The 13138-nt window shown below is 46.6% G+C and overlaps 1 long non-coding RNA gene across 1 annotated transcript; it reads left to right on the top strand.

Moving 5' to 3' along the window:
* The first annotated feature begins 350 nt into the window (after positions 1 to 350).
* Positions 351 to 5119, top strand: LOC145525835 (uncharacterized). The gene is made up of 2 exons (XR_014068438.1): positions 351 to 2088; positions 3866 to 5119. It is a non-coding gene; the product is annotated as an uncharacterized LOC145525835 (long non-coding RNA).
* Positions 5120 to 13138: the final 8019 nt, after the last annotated feature.

A 13138-nucleotide genomic window follows, 5' to 3' on the forward strand; every position in this document is an offset into this window, starting at 1 on the left:
TCCAGCATTGCAGGCAGATTCTTGGTCGTCTGAGCCACCAGGGAATCAAAGGTATTTAAGCATCTCCCTAAATCGGCCCTTATTTATAAAATATTCCAGGATTCTTGGAATATTATCTCCATCCCAATCTATCACTGAGAGGATGTGGGGCGGAGTACGGATATTAAAACTAAGAAATTCTTTGCCAGGAAACTTCAGAAAGCCCGTGGTAATTCTCCCCTGCAGACCCCGAGATGAATAGCGATGAACCACCGTGGGGCTGGGGAGCTCAGACTTTGCCCCATTCAGGCGCTCACACTGTGGACAGAACCTCCCGCGTCTGTGCCCTCCGGTCTCATCCCCACCCCCTCACTTCCGGAGGTGGGAGTTCCGAGGGGCCCGGGCTCAAACGTGAAGAGCTGGTCCTTTCTGAAGGGAGGCGATGGAGGGAAAGGCGAAGGCAGCCACTTGATTCAGCGAGCATCCTCTCTGCCTATTAGGGCCGCTCTCCATGAGCAGGCGCACCGCGGGCACTGGCAGAGGGGCACGCAGACCCACACTGGGAGACCCGTCCTCCTGCCAAGGGGGCTGATTGGTGGCTGGCTTCCCTCCAGGCTGAGAGTGCCTGCCAGCTTCCTGTGTTAACTGCATCCTTGCCTGCGGCTCAGCTTCAGTCTGGGTGCAAAGAGCAGTTACCCATGAGGAGGGTCACGGCGGTGCAGGACGCCCCCCGAGCATCCCCTCCCATATCCACTGATCACAGGGAGGAAGGAGGTCGGCAGGGTAGAGGTGGCCACGCTGGGGGAGTTGGCCTGCAGCTGACCCCTTATAGAAACCCACAGTGAGGCCCTCAAGATTTTTTGTGTGTTTGGAGTGAGGGTGTTTATTTTGTGTTTTTACTTTGCAGGACATTATGAATTTCCCCAGGTACTATTTCTTTCCCTCCTATGGGTGAACAAGGAGGGATCCAGTAAACAAAATAGTAGTGTCTTCTTGAGAAATCTGTAAGCAGGTCAGGAAGCAACAGTTAGAACTGTTAGGACATGGATCAACAGACTGGTTCCAAATAGGGAAAGGAGTACGTTAAGGCTGTATATTGTCACCCTGCTTGTTTAACTTATGTGCAGAGTACATCATGAGAAACGCTGGGCTGGATGAAGCACAAGCTGGAATCAAGATTGCTGGGAGAAATATCAATAACCTCAGATATGCAGATGACACCACCCTTATGGCAGAAAGTGAAGAAGAACTAAAGAGCTTCTTGATGAAAGAGAAAGAGGAGAGTGAAAAAGTTGGCTTAAAGCTCAACATTCAGAAAACTAAGATCATGGCATCTGGTCCCATCACTTCATGGCAAATAGATGGGAAAACATTGGAAAGAGTGACAGACTTTATTTTTCTGGGCTCCAAAATCACCGCAGATGGTAACTGCAGCCATGAAATTAAAAGATGCTTGCTCCTTGGAAGAAAAGTTACGACCAACCTAGATAGCATATTAAAAAGCAGAGACATTACTTTGCCAACAAAGGTCCATCTAGTCAAAGCTATGGATTTTCCAGTGGTCATGTATGGATGTGAGAGTTGGACGGTGAAGAAAGCTGAGCGCCGCAGAACTGATGCTTTTAAACTGTGGTGTTGGAGAAGACTCTTGAGAGTCCCTTGGACTGCAAGGAGATCCAACCAGCCCATCTTAAAGAAGATCAGCCCTGAATATTCATTGGAAGGACTGATGCTGAAGCTGAAACTCCAATACTTTGGCCACCTGATGCGAAGAACTGACTCATTAGAAAAACTCTGATGCTGGGAAAGATTGAAGGGGACGACAGAGGATGAGATGGTTGCACGGCATCACCGACTCAATGGACATGAGTTTGAGTAAACTCTGGGAGTTGGTGATGGACAAGGAGGCCTGGAGTGCTGCAGTCCATAGGGTCACAAAGAGTCGGACATGACTGAGCAACTGAACTGAGCTGAACTGAGTGTCTTCTTAAGAATTATCTGTCTGGAAAGAAAAGCTTCACTCTTCCCTCTCTGTGTCACAATAAATCTGGGGGAGATCTTCTGGGAGAAGGAATTGTAATTGGTGTGGCTACATGGAGGCAAAGACAGGTGAGATATAGAATAAGACAAAGTTGTGTCACACAGGTGGGATCATGAGTGCTTGGCAAGTTCTAATTATTTTTCTACAACGTTACATGGGATTTTTAAAAAATGATTTGTTTTTGATTGCACTGGGTCTTCGTTGCTCTCTCCTGGGCTTTCTCTGGTTGCAGCGAGCGGGGGCTACTCTTCGCTGTGGTGCACAGGGTCCTCATTGCAGTGGCTTCTCTTGTTGTGGAGCGCAGGCTCTAGGCACATGGGCTTCAGTAACCACAGCTCTTGGGCTCAATAGTTGTGGCCTTCGGGCTCTAGAGCACAGACTCAGTAGTTGTGGCTCACAGGTTTAGTTGCTCTGTGGCATGTGGAATCTTCCCAGACCAGGAATTGAACCCATGTCCCCCGCATTGGCAGGCAGATTCTTATCCACTGTACCACCAGGGAAATCCATACGTGGAATTTTAATAAACGTTCTTCATGGAGGGACTTCCCTGGTCGTCCAGTGGTTAAAACTCAATGCTTCCACTGCAGGGGCACAGGTTTGATTCCTGTTCAGGGAACTATTAACAGATACCACATGCTGCACAGGGTGGCAATAAAAAAAATCTTCATGGAAATTTATTGGAATTTTGGATCCAATTTCCCGTAAACAAAAAGGAAGAAAAATAGAATAATGACCTATAAAAGGATCAGGCATCCTACCCATTAGAATGGCTATGATGGGAAAAAAAAAAACACAAAACAGAAAATAGCAATTGTTGGAGAGGATGTGGGGAAATAGGAACCCCTGGGGACTTTTGGTGGGAATGTAAATTGGTGCAGCCACTGTGGCAGACAGTATGGAGGGTCCTCAAAAATTAAACAGGGTTGCCATATGATCCAGCAATTCTGTTTCTGAGTATATATGCACAAAGAGTGAAAGCAGAGATTCAAAGGGATATTTGTTCATCGAGATTCATAGCAGCATCACTCACAATAGCCACAAGCAAACCTAGTGTCCACTGATGGATGAATGGATAAGCAAAATATCGTCCATCCATACGATGGAGTATGACTCAACCTTAAAGACATCCTCAAGGTTCATTTATGCTGTACCATAGGTGTGCATGGGTGATTAGACAATCACAAAAAGCAAGTACTGTATGACTCTACTCATTTGGGGTCCTTAGTGTAGTCAAATTCATAGAGACAGGAGGTAGGATGGTGTGTGCCACGGGCTGGGGGAAAGGGCAGGGGGGCTGCTATTTAACACAGACAGAGTTTCCATTTGGGAAGATGAAAAGGTCTGGAGGTGATGGTCATGATGGTTGCAGGACAGTGTAAACACTATTGAACTTAAAAATGATTAAAATGGTGAAATATACATGATGTATATTTTATTAAAAATTAAAAATTTTATTTGCAAAAAACGTGTCACAAGCCAATGATACTTTTGGATAATTTGCCATCATTATGGAGAATTTACTGTATCATTCCATCTCAGGTACATTAGAAGGATTAAGAGACATAAACCACTATATGTAAAACAGATTAGCAACAAGGATACATTGTACAGCACTGGGGGTTAGAGCCTGTGCACAGAGAATTATTTTAGTTATTATAAGATAATTATAACTTCTAATGAAATCTAATCTGTAAAAATACTCAACCACTATATTGCATACCTGAAACTAATATAATATTGTAAATTAATTATGCTTCAGTTAAAAAAGAGAAAGAAAAAGAAGATAATCTTCACATGCACTCACATATATAGTAACGGCTTAATGCATTTTTTCTCTACTTATAGCCAACAAGAGAGGATGCAAGTATGTAAGCGCAGAACACAGCACTGAGGAATGAACGGGGTCGGCTGAACCACCAAGCCAGGAAGCCTTTCTCTTGGGATGGATTAAAGAGTGAGGTTTAGAATACCTCTGATGAGGTTGTTGTTCCACAATTCATCACTCCATTCCTTTGGGACAGGGTATTTTTTATACTTCTTGCTCCTTTATTTCACTCGCCTCTGCCAGCCCCTGGCACCCACATTCCTACTTCTTGTCTCTATGAATATGACTACACTACATACCTCCCATGAGTGGAGTCACACAGTACTCATTTTTTGTGATTGTCTTATCACATATGCAGACCTATGGTACAACATGAATGAACTTTGAGGGTCCTTTTTAAAATCGAGTTCATATTCCATTTTATGAACTGACCATATTTGCTTATCCATTCATCCATGGTCTTGGTTATGTGACTTGCTTTAGTCAATGGAATGTGAGCAGATATGATGCAAGCAGAAGATTCATAGGGTCACACAGTTGGCATGTGCCCCTGCTTTCCTGCCACCCACTAGGAGAAGACAATGCCAGGGCTCATCCCAGGGAAGACCCAAATCCACAGCCTGCAGTCTGGGGCTCATCCCAGCCTAGCCTAACTGAGATTAGTCACCTCCCTATATGAGCAAGAAAAATTATATATGTTCTTAGAAATCAGAGAGATTTATTGCTTGGTTGTTACACAGCCCAAACTGACTGATACACTTCTTATAACACTAAGTAAAATCATAATATGTCACCATGCTCTGTATAATGTGGTCCTTGCGTAGGTCTCCAACTCATGCACTATTCTGCGACTCTATTGGCTTCTGCCTGTTACCTCAATTCACCAAATTCCTTTCTGCTTCTGGATCTGTGCACTTGCTGTTTCCTCCTCCCATGAAAGCTTTTCCCTACATCTTGCCTTGACGAGCCCTTTCTTATGATCATAGGTCTCAGCTCAATCATCTTCCTCCTCCAAGAACTCTTCCATGACTCCTCTGTGTAATTGTGCATCCTCTAGTTCCCCTCTGCCCACTGCTCCATTTCAGGTCCTTCATGGCCCTCATCACTACCAATCTTTAAAATGTATTCATGTATTTATTCTTTGTCATCTGTCTCCTCCCTACAGACTATAAGTATTCAGAGAGCATAACAGGGCTCTGTCTGATCCCTGATGCTATCTCCTGGGCCTGGCTCATAGTAGCTGTTCAATAAATTTATGTTCACCTGGACCTTGACTGATTTCCATCTCAAATTTCATAAGGAGAGGATGTGGTTATTACACCCATACATATACCCACCAGGTCAACAAACACCCTAGTTCCTGTGCTCTTTTAAAGTCCAAAGAGAGAAGATTATAAAAAGAATCAAGACAAGGAGTTCCTTGGAGAGTTGCCATGAAGTATTCAGAAGAACTCACCCCATGAGATGGATGGGTGTGGAGTTCTGAAGGCAGGATGGGAACCTGCCTCCTGGCAGGTAAGGTCCTCTAGGTCTGTTTTCATGCAAACTGGTGAGTGACCTGGAATGAACTTCTCAGATCTCAGTCCTATTGGAGAGCTTTGATTGTTTGGGTCAGACAAGAAAAAAAGAATTTTATTATTATTTATTTATTTGTGGCTGTACTGGGTCTTCATTGTTGCATGGGCTTTTCTCTAGTTGTGGTGAGTGGGGGCTACTCTCTAGCTGGGGTGCACAGGCTTCTCATTATTGTGGCTTCTCTTGTTGTGGAGCACAGGGTCTAGGGTGTGTGGGCTTCAGTAGTTGTGGCACATGGGCTCAGTAGTTGTGGCGCATGGGCTTAGTTGCTCTGTGGTGTGTGGGATCTTCCTGGGTCAGGGATTGAACCTGTGTCTCCTGCATTGGCAGGTGCATTCATTACACCGAGCCACCAGGAAAGCCCCCCAAAATCCTTTCTTGATGGGAACCCAAGAGGTAAGGCAGCCTTCAGACTGGGCATCTCACCGCCCCTACCCCATCAGTGAGAAAACATGAGAAAGTCTCTCGGGAAGTCATAATCTAGTTAATAACATGCTTGCCTGATGCTATTTCTTTCATCTGAGCATCTCGGAGCATTTAGAAATATTAATGATTTAATGAGCGCCACTGGGATGGGAAGGCATTCTAAAGCAGTCTGTATCTTGATTCTACATCTGGGAACTGGCTTAATATGATCCATTATAATGACAGCCTGGCAGGAAAGGTGTCATTAGACTGTTTCACCGCTTTGGGGGAGGGAGACACAGGTGATGTTAATAACCATGTAACCTACTCTCTGCCTCACAGGGAACGTTGTACTGGCCAATATGTCATGGGAGTCCCTGGCTGGGGGGCTCAGGAGTTAGGGTTGTGACTTAAGAAACAGAGAACCAGGACTTAGTGAAGTCCTGTGGGTAGCATCTAAGGGGCGATTGACGTGAACAGCAGAACAAAAGCAGCTCATTCACTCCATAAGGATGCGCTGAACAAGAGACACACAACCCAAGTTAAAAGTGGGCAAAGGAATTGAATAAGCTTCTCTCCAATGAAGATGGACAAATGGCCAGTAAGCACATGAAAAGATTCTCAGCATCATTAAGTCATCAAGGAAATACGAATCAAAACCATTGATTAACCACTGATTACAGCTGCACTCCATTGTTGTTTGAATCATCCTGAAACACTCCCCGACTCTGTCTGTGGAAAAATTGTCTTCCACAAAACTGGTTCCTGGTTCCAAAAAGTTTGGGGACTGCTGCACTAAGACACCTATAATTTTTTTTTTCTTTTTCGCTGCATTGCATGGCATGTGGCATCTTAGTTCCCTGACCAGGGATGGAACCCGAAGTGGAAGTGCAGAGTCTTAACCACTGGACATCCAGGGAAAGGGAAAGTGTTAGTCTCTCAGTTATGTCCAATTCTTTTCGACCCCACTGAGTGTAGCCCATCAGGCTCCTCTGTCCATGGGATTCTCCAGGCAATAATACTGGAGTGGGTTGCCTTTCCCTTCTCCAGGGGATCTTCCCAACCCAGGGATTGAACCCAGGTCTCTTGTATTGCAGGCGGATTCTTTACCATCTGAGCCATCGGGGAAGTTCCTATAATTTTTTTTTAAGAAAAATAAGAAGCGTTGGGAGAAGGTTCTGGAGAAATTAGAACCCTCCTGTGGCTGGTGGGAAGGGAGACGGGGCAGTCGCTGTGGAATATAGTTGGTGGTTTCTTAAAAACTAACACAGAATTATCATCGGACCCCAAGACTCCACTCCCAGTATAATCCTCTCAAATTGAAAACAGGTACTCACGCAAATGTGCGCACCCACATGTTCACAGCAACACTTCACCACAGTCGAAAGGTGGAAACAATTTGTGTTATAAACAGTGATGTACTCCTCCAATGGGACTTTATTTAACTGGAGGAAGGAACGTTGTCCTGATACTTGCTATGTGACGGATAAACCTTGAAAACATTATGTTAAGAGGAAAAAGCCAGACGCAAAAGGCCACCTATTTTATGATTCTGTTTATATGGAGTGTCCGGGATCACTTAATCCGCAGAGACGGAAAGCAGATGGGCGGTTGCCGGGGGCTGGGGGCAGAGAGCAGTGGGGAGTGGCTGCTAATGGTTGGGAGGTCTCCTTTAAGGATGGGGATAATGTTTTGGAAATAGTCGGCGATGGCGGTTGTAAATGTACTGAATGCCATTGTTCACTTTAAAACAGTGAATTTCACATTACACGGTTTCCATTCCATTCTTCAGAAAAGACGGCATTGAGCTCCTTTACAATAAAAACTGTAACATCTGGCATTTACGGGCACTGACCACGGGCCAGGCTCCATCCTGGGCTGGGGAGGTGCACTTAAGCCTCACCCCAGCCTCAGGCGAGGGGTCTCCTGTCAGTTCCACTTACAGATGAGTGCATGGGGGCTCACGGCATTAATAAGATGCCCAAAGTTAATGAGTGGCGCAGCCTACATGGTACCAGGCATCTAAAAGCCAGAGGTCCTACACTGACGCTGTGACCTCTGCCGGATGGGCTCCGGGCACTGGAAATTCACCAGGACGACAGCAACTTGGTGGCTGTTTTTGAGTTCCTTCCATCAGAGAGGTGGTGGGGCAGAAAGTGAACTAGTTAGTCGCCCTCCACGTGGTCAGCCCTGGGATGTATGGGAAGAAGGGGAGGAGCCCCAGATGACTGTGGCCCCTTGGGGGGCTCCCCTTGAGTCTCCACTTGGGCTGAACTCCATATGAGGAGATGCTATTCTATGGGGTGGGGACTAGTGGACCCGCAGATGGCACCGCACACACACAGAGACCCGGGGGCTGAAAGGAGCCCAGCAGACATGGGGAAGCGGAGAAAAGACCAGAGCAGGAGCTGGGCCGCCCAGCCTGCGGAGGTGGGTGAGGGGAATTGGGTCCACGGGCCTTTGGACCAGGCGGATCAACAACTGAAGAATCAGAGGTCTTATTTGGAGCCGGGGATGCAGGGGGGTCCGCTGACTTCAGAGAATGGACAGACAGCTGCTCTTTCCCACTTGCCTGCTTGCCTGGGGGACTCAGTCTGTCAGGGCAGATGGTTGTCTGATGGTTGTGCGCCCAGGCTTCCCTGAGGGGAGTTAATGGTACCCAGACCTCCAGACATTGATCCACAGGGATCCTCCCCAAATGGTTCCCAGTGTCTGCTCATTAACAGACTCAAGAATAGCCCGGTCGCCCTGGAAGGAACGGGGAAGCAGAGAAGGTGGACGAAGCCAGTGGGAGGGGCATTTTGAGAGAGTCAGTTGGGAACGTGGCAGCAAACAGGCGGGTGCCTGGCCAGCCTGGCATTGGATCGGGACCTCCATCAGGCTGGGGCCCCGGGGAGCTCTCCCTCCCCCGCAAACCAGGCATCCCTTTAGATCCTGAGTTCCAAGCCTCCAGCCCCTGGAGCAAGCCTGGAGTACAACCCCCTGTTTCACACTCACTGTACTCACTCATGTAAAGGAAAACACCAGGGCTCCACTGGAAGCACACTTCCTCAGTCACAACCAGAGGCCGGCGAGGGACTCAGGAGTCTGGTGAAAATGAAAAGAAGAATTCTATGAGAGTTAATTGTTTTTAATGAAATTTATAAGAATAAGATGTATCTTTTATTGCTTGTAAATTGTAAATTGTATGCTACACACCTATTACATCTGTAAAAGTATTATTTATGTGTATAATGTGTATATGCATGATGTATATAACATATATAAATGTATGTATATATATATGTCTGTAAAATACACACAAATATGAATGTGTATACACACACACAGAGGCTTCTCTAGTGGTTCAGATGGTAAAGAATATGCCTGAAATGCAGGAGATGTGTTCAATCTCTGGGTGGGGAAGATCCCCTGGAGTAGGAAATGGCTACCCACTCTAGTATTCTTGTTTGGAGAATCCCATGGACAGGAGCCTGGTGGTCTACAGTCCATGGGGTCACAAAGAATCAGACATGAAGGAGCAACTAACACTTTCATTTTCTCTTTCTCTCCCTCTCTCTCTCACACACACACACACATATATAAATATATCCATAAATATATTATTTCCCCCAGAGAGCCTGTTATTAAACATTTTCCAGCAAGAATATTGCACAATGACCTTGGCCTTCATGGAATTCACAGCATTTTCATTCTGGTGTCAAACACAGGGTGACAGCATAGGGACAATGGAAGAAAATTCAGTCTAAAGAAAAATATGTGGATGTGAACCTGATGGAGAAAGTTAGAGAGAAAAAGCAGTTAGTATCAGAATCCCTGGGTTGCCATCCTGACTCTGCAGTCAACCCAACAGTGTGAACTTAGGCAACTTACTGGATCTCTCTAGGACTCAGTTTCCTCATCTGTAAAATGGGAGTGTGAGTATAACCACTCAGAGTCCTCATAAAGATGAACAGTCATTAAAACTAAGAACCTGACTCTGAACTCAGCATGGCAGATGAACTCATTGTCTTCTATGAGGCAGAGAGAGGCAAGGACAATTTGTCTCCAGGACACAGAACTACGGAAGTGAGGATTTAGGCTCTGGCCCCAGAGTCAGCACGCACATCCCAGATCTCTATGTTCAGCTGTCTGGGAACATGCCCAGCTCAGAACAGGTCTGATAAACATGCCTGTTCACTTTCTCTGAACTCTGTCACTTGCCTCCTAAACATGAAATCCACAAAAACACAAAGAAACATGGCTCATCAGAGGTCCAAGAAGATCCCAGCAGCCTCCTGGGAGAGCCCACAGCCAGAGGAAGAGGATTTTCCCATCAGGGATGGCAAGGAGAGGGCTTCCCAGGTGGCGCCAATGCTAAAGAACCTGCCTGCCAATGCAGGAGATGGAAGAGATGGGGGTTCGATCCCTGGGTCCGGAAGATCCCCTGGAAGAGGGCATGACAACCCACTCCAGTCTTTCCCAGAGAACCCCACGGACAGAGGAGGCTGGCGGGGCTACAGTCTAGAGGGTTGCAAAGAACCGGATGCGACTGAAGCGACTTAGCACACAGGCAGGTATGCATGGCACGGAGAGCGTCGTCAGCTCTGGCCTCTGGCAGTGTCTCAAACATACCACCAGGTGGCAGAATTTGCACGAGTTACACAAAAGTTGGCAGCGGGAGCCACAGCAGAAACTTGTGAAACTTGCTTTTTCCCACTCTGCTCCCTTTGTTCCCCGAACCAGACTCTGGAAGCTTACCAAACCCTGGTGCTCAGCGTCCCATTCCGTGACGCCCAGACAAGCTCCTGTAGTCCCTTGCTGTCTCCACCCTCAGAGATCTCCTCTGTACTCCCATCTCTGCTGACTCACCCCAGCCCAGGAATCCCTTCCACCCAACAGCTGGCTCCAAAGGAACACTGCAGCCTGACGTCCAGGGTTACCAGCGCCCAAGAGAAGCATCTGCGGCAGAGCCGGACATGCCAGAAAGACCTGGAGGGGCTGTTGTTAGGAGATCACCCATCCCCACATGACCTCCCATGTACACACATGTGCATGCACACGCATGAGCACATATGCATGTTCACACACGTGCACATGTTCACACGTGCAGATAACACACACGCATCCACTCATAGGTGCATACACGCTTGCACACAATGCACACATGAATGCTCATATACACGTTCACACTTGACAGGCACGCATGCACATATAACACAAGGACACAGATGGACACAAGGCACACAGGCATGCATATGCACACACACACACACACACAAAGCCTCCTAAATAGCGGGCAGAACCTACAGAGTTGAATAAACAATTTTTTTCTAGTCTCAATGGGTGAGAATGACTATTTACTATGTAAGGGTTCAATCTCTATCTTTAGGAAATAGCAGTAGTCGTGCAACTGTTGGAAAAGATCCACAGTGAGTAGACACTACTATATGCAAAGTCAGCTTTTCATTTGTTTTTGGTTTTGTTTTCAGTGGTTAACTCCGTTTGTTGTTAGGTGTAGTAGATGAATGTGGTTTTATCACAGCATTTTCCAAACATAAGCTCCACTTATTTTAAGCTGATAGGAAGCTACCTATTCTAGAACATAACTAAGGGTTTATTTTCCAGGTAAAACCTAATTTTGCAATTTAAAATATTAAGTGCCATATATTTTTAGTTAGACAATTAGGATATAGTCGTAAAATGCAGTCAAAACCATCACTTCTTCCACAGTTACATTAGGAAAAGAAATTGTCAGATGCTCAGTTAATTGAGTGAATGGAGATCTACATGGGGTCACCGTGGCTGCTCCTCCTCCTCCCCAGGGCCTTTGAACCTGCCCTTTTCCGGTCTGTTTACTACCTTCTCACCTGGCAAATTCTATTAGACCAGCTCTGGCAATGTTGGTTCTGCAGGATGCACTTACCCACAGAGGCTTCTATTGTGGTCCACGGAGTGCTAACAGTTGTGTGCGTTGTCAACAGTCACAAGCTGGGAGATTCCACACACACTCACCAAAGTCCTGTGGGCTGGGAAAATCAGAGACCTGGTGAGATGAGCTGGTGTCCCACCACCCAGCAGCGGAGCGAGCTGAGCAGAGGCCGTACTCTGGACAAGGGCTCACCTTCTCCCCGGGATATGAGCCCGTCGTCCTACTCTGCTTCATCTGCAGGAGTTCATACCTGCTTGTTGCCTGCAAGCTTCTGAATTTGCAGCTCCTGGTTGCCACCTTACTTTCTCTTCCGGGAAGCCCACCATGAACATGTACTCCAGTGAGCTTTTTTTTTTCCATCAAAGAAAAAAGTTTTGTTTACACAGGCCAACCTTGGAGATAGTGGAGACTCATTTTCAGTCTACTGCCATAAACTGAGTCACGCATTTTTTTTGATTTCCCTGTGCTTGTCAAACTTGTGTTTACCCTAGACTGTAGGGTAACAGTCCTATATCTTGGGCTTCCCTGGTGGCTCAGATGGTAAAGAATCCCCCTGCAATGCAGGAGACTTGGGTTCAATGCCTGAGTTGGGAAAATCCCCTGGAGGCGGGCGTGGCAACCCACTCCAGTATTCTAGCCTGGAGAATCCCTATGGACAGAGTAGCCTGGCAGACGATGGTCCACGGGGTCGCAAAGAGTCAGATACGACTGAGCGACTAAGCACAGCCAGGCACAGTATGGCAGAGCCCTATATCTTACAGAAACAGTGCACATTCCTTAATTTAAAAATCACTTATTGCTAAAAAATGCTAACTAGTCTCTGAATCTTCAACTAGTTACAGTAATCACAGTGATCACAGATCGGTGTCATGAAAGTTTAAAATACTGAGAGAATCACCAAAAACGTGACAAAGACATGAAGTGAGCAGAAGCTGTTAGAGATACGGCACCGATAAACTTTTCGACGTAGAGGTGATCACAGACCTTCAGTTTGTAAAAAACACGCTATTTGTGAAATTCACCAAGTGAGGTCTGCCTGTATTTCCTTTCGTTTTCTACAAAGGGGACTAGCGTAGTGGTGTTAACAACAGCATCAATCCCCTGCCTACCTGACTCCTGTTTCCCTTCTAGGACCTGGCGAAGCAGAGGACTAGCCTATTCACAGCAGGGAACATCCGGGAGAACCCACACCTCCCGGGCTCTGTTCTAAGTCCTTTCCGAAAGTGCGAAAGTTTCCAGAGAAAGGGACAGAGTGCAGAGAGGTTAAGTGACCTGGCAAAGCCACAGGGCTCTGAGCTACTGCCTTATCTGGCTCTTTGCTGACCTCAGGTGCACCTGGGGGCTACAGTCCACTCCAGTATTCTTGCCTGGAGAATCCCATGGGCAGAGGAGCCTGGCGGGC

This window comes from Giraffa tippelskirchi, chromosome 11, assembly GCF_054371585.1.
Source record: "Giraffa tippelskirchi isolate mGirTip1 chromosome 11, T2T-mGirTip1v1.2.pri, whole genome shotgun sequence".
Taxonomy (NCBI): domain Eukaryota; kingdom Metazoa; phylum Chordata; class Mammalia; order Artiodactyla; family Giraffidae; genus Giraffa; species Giraffa tippelskirchi.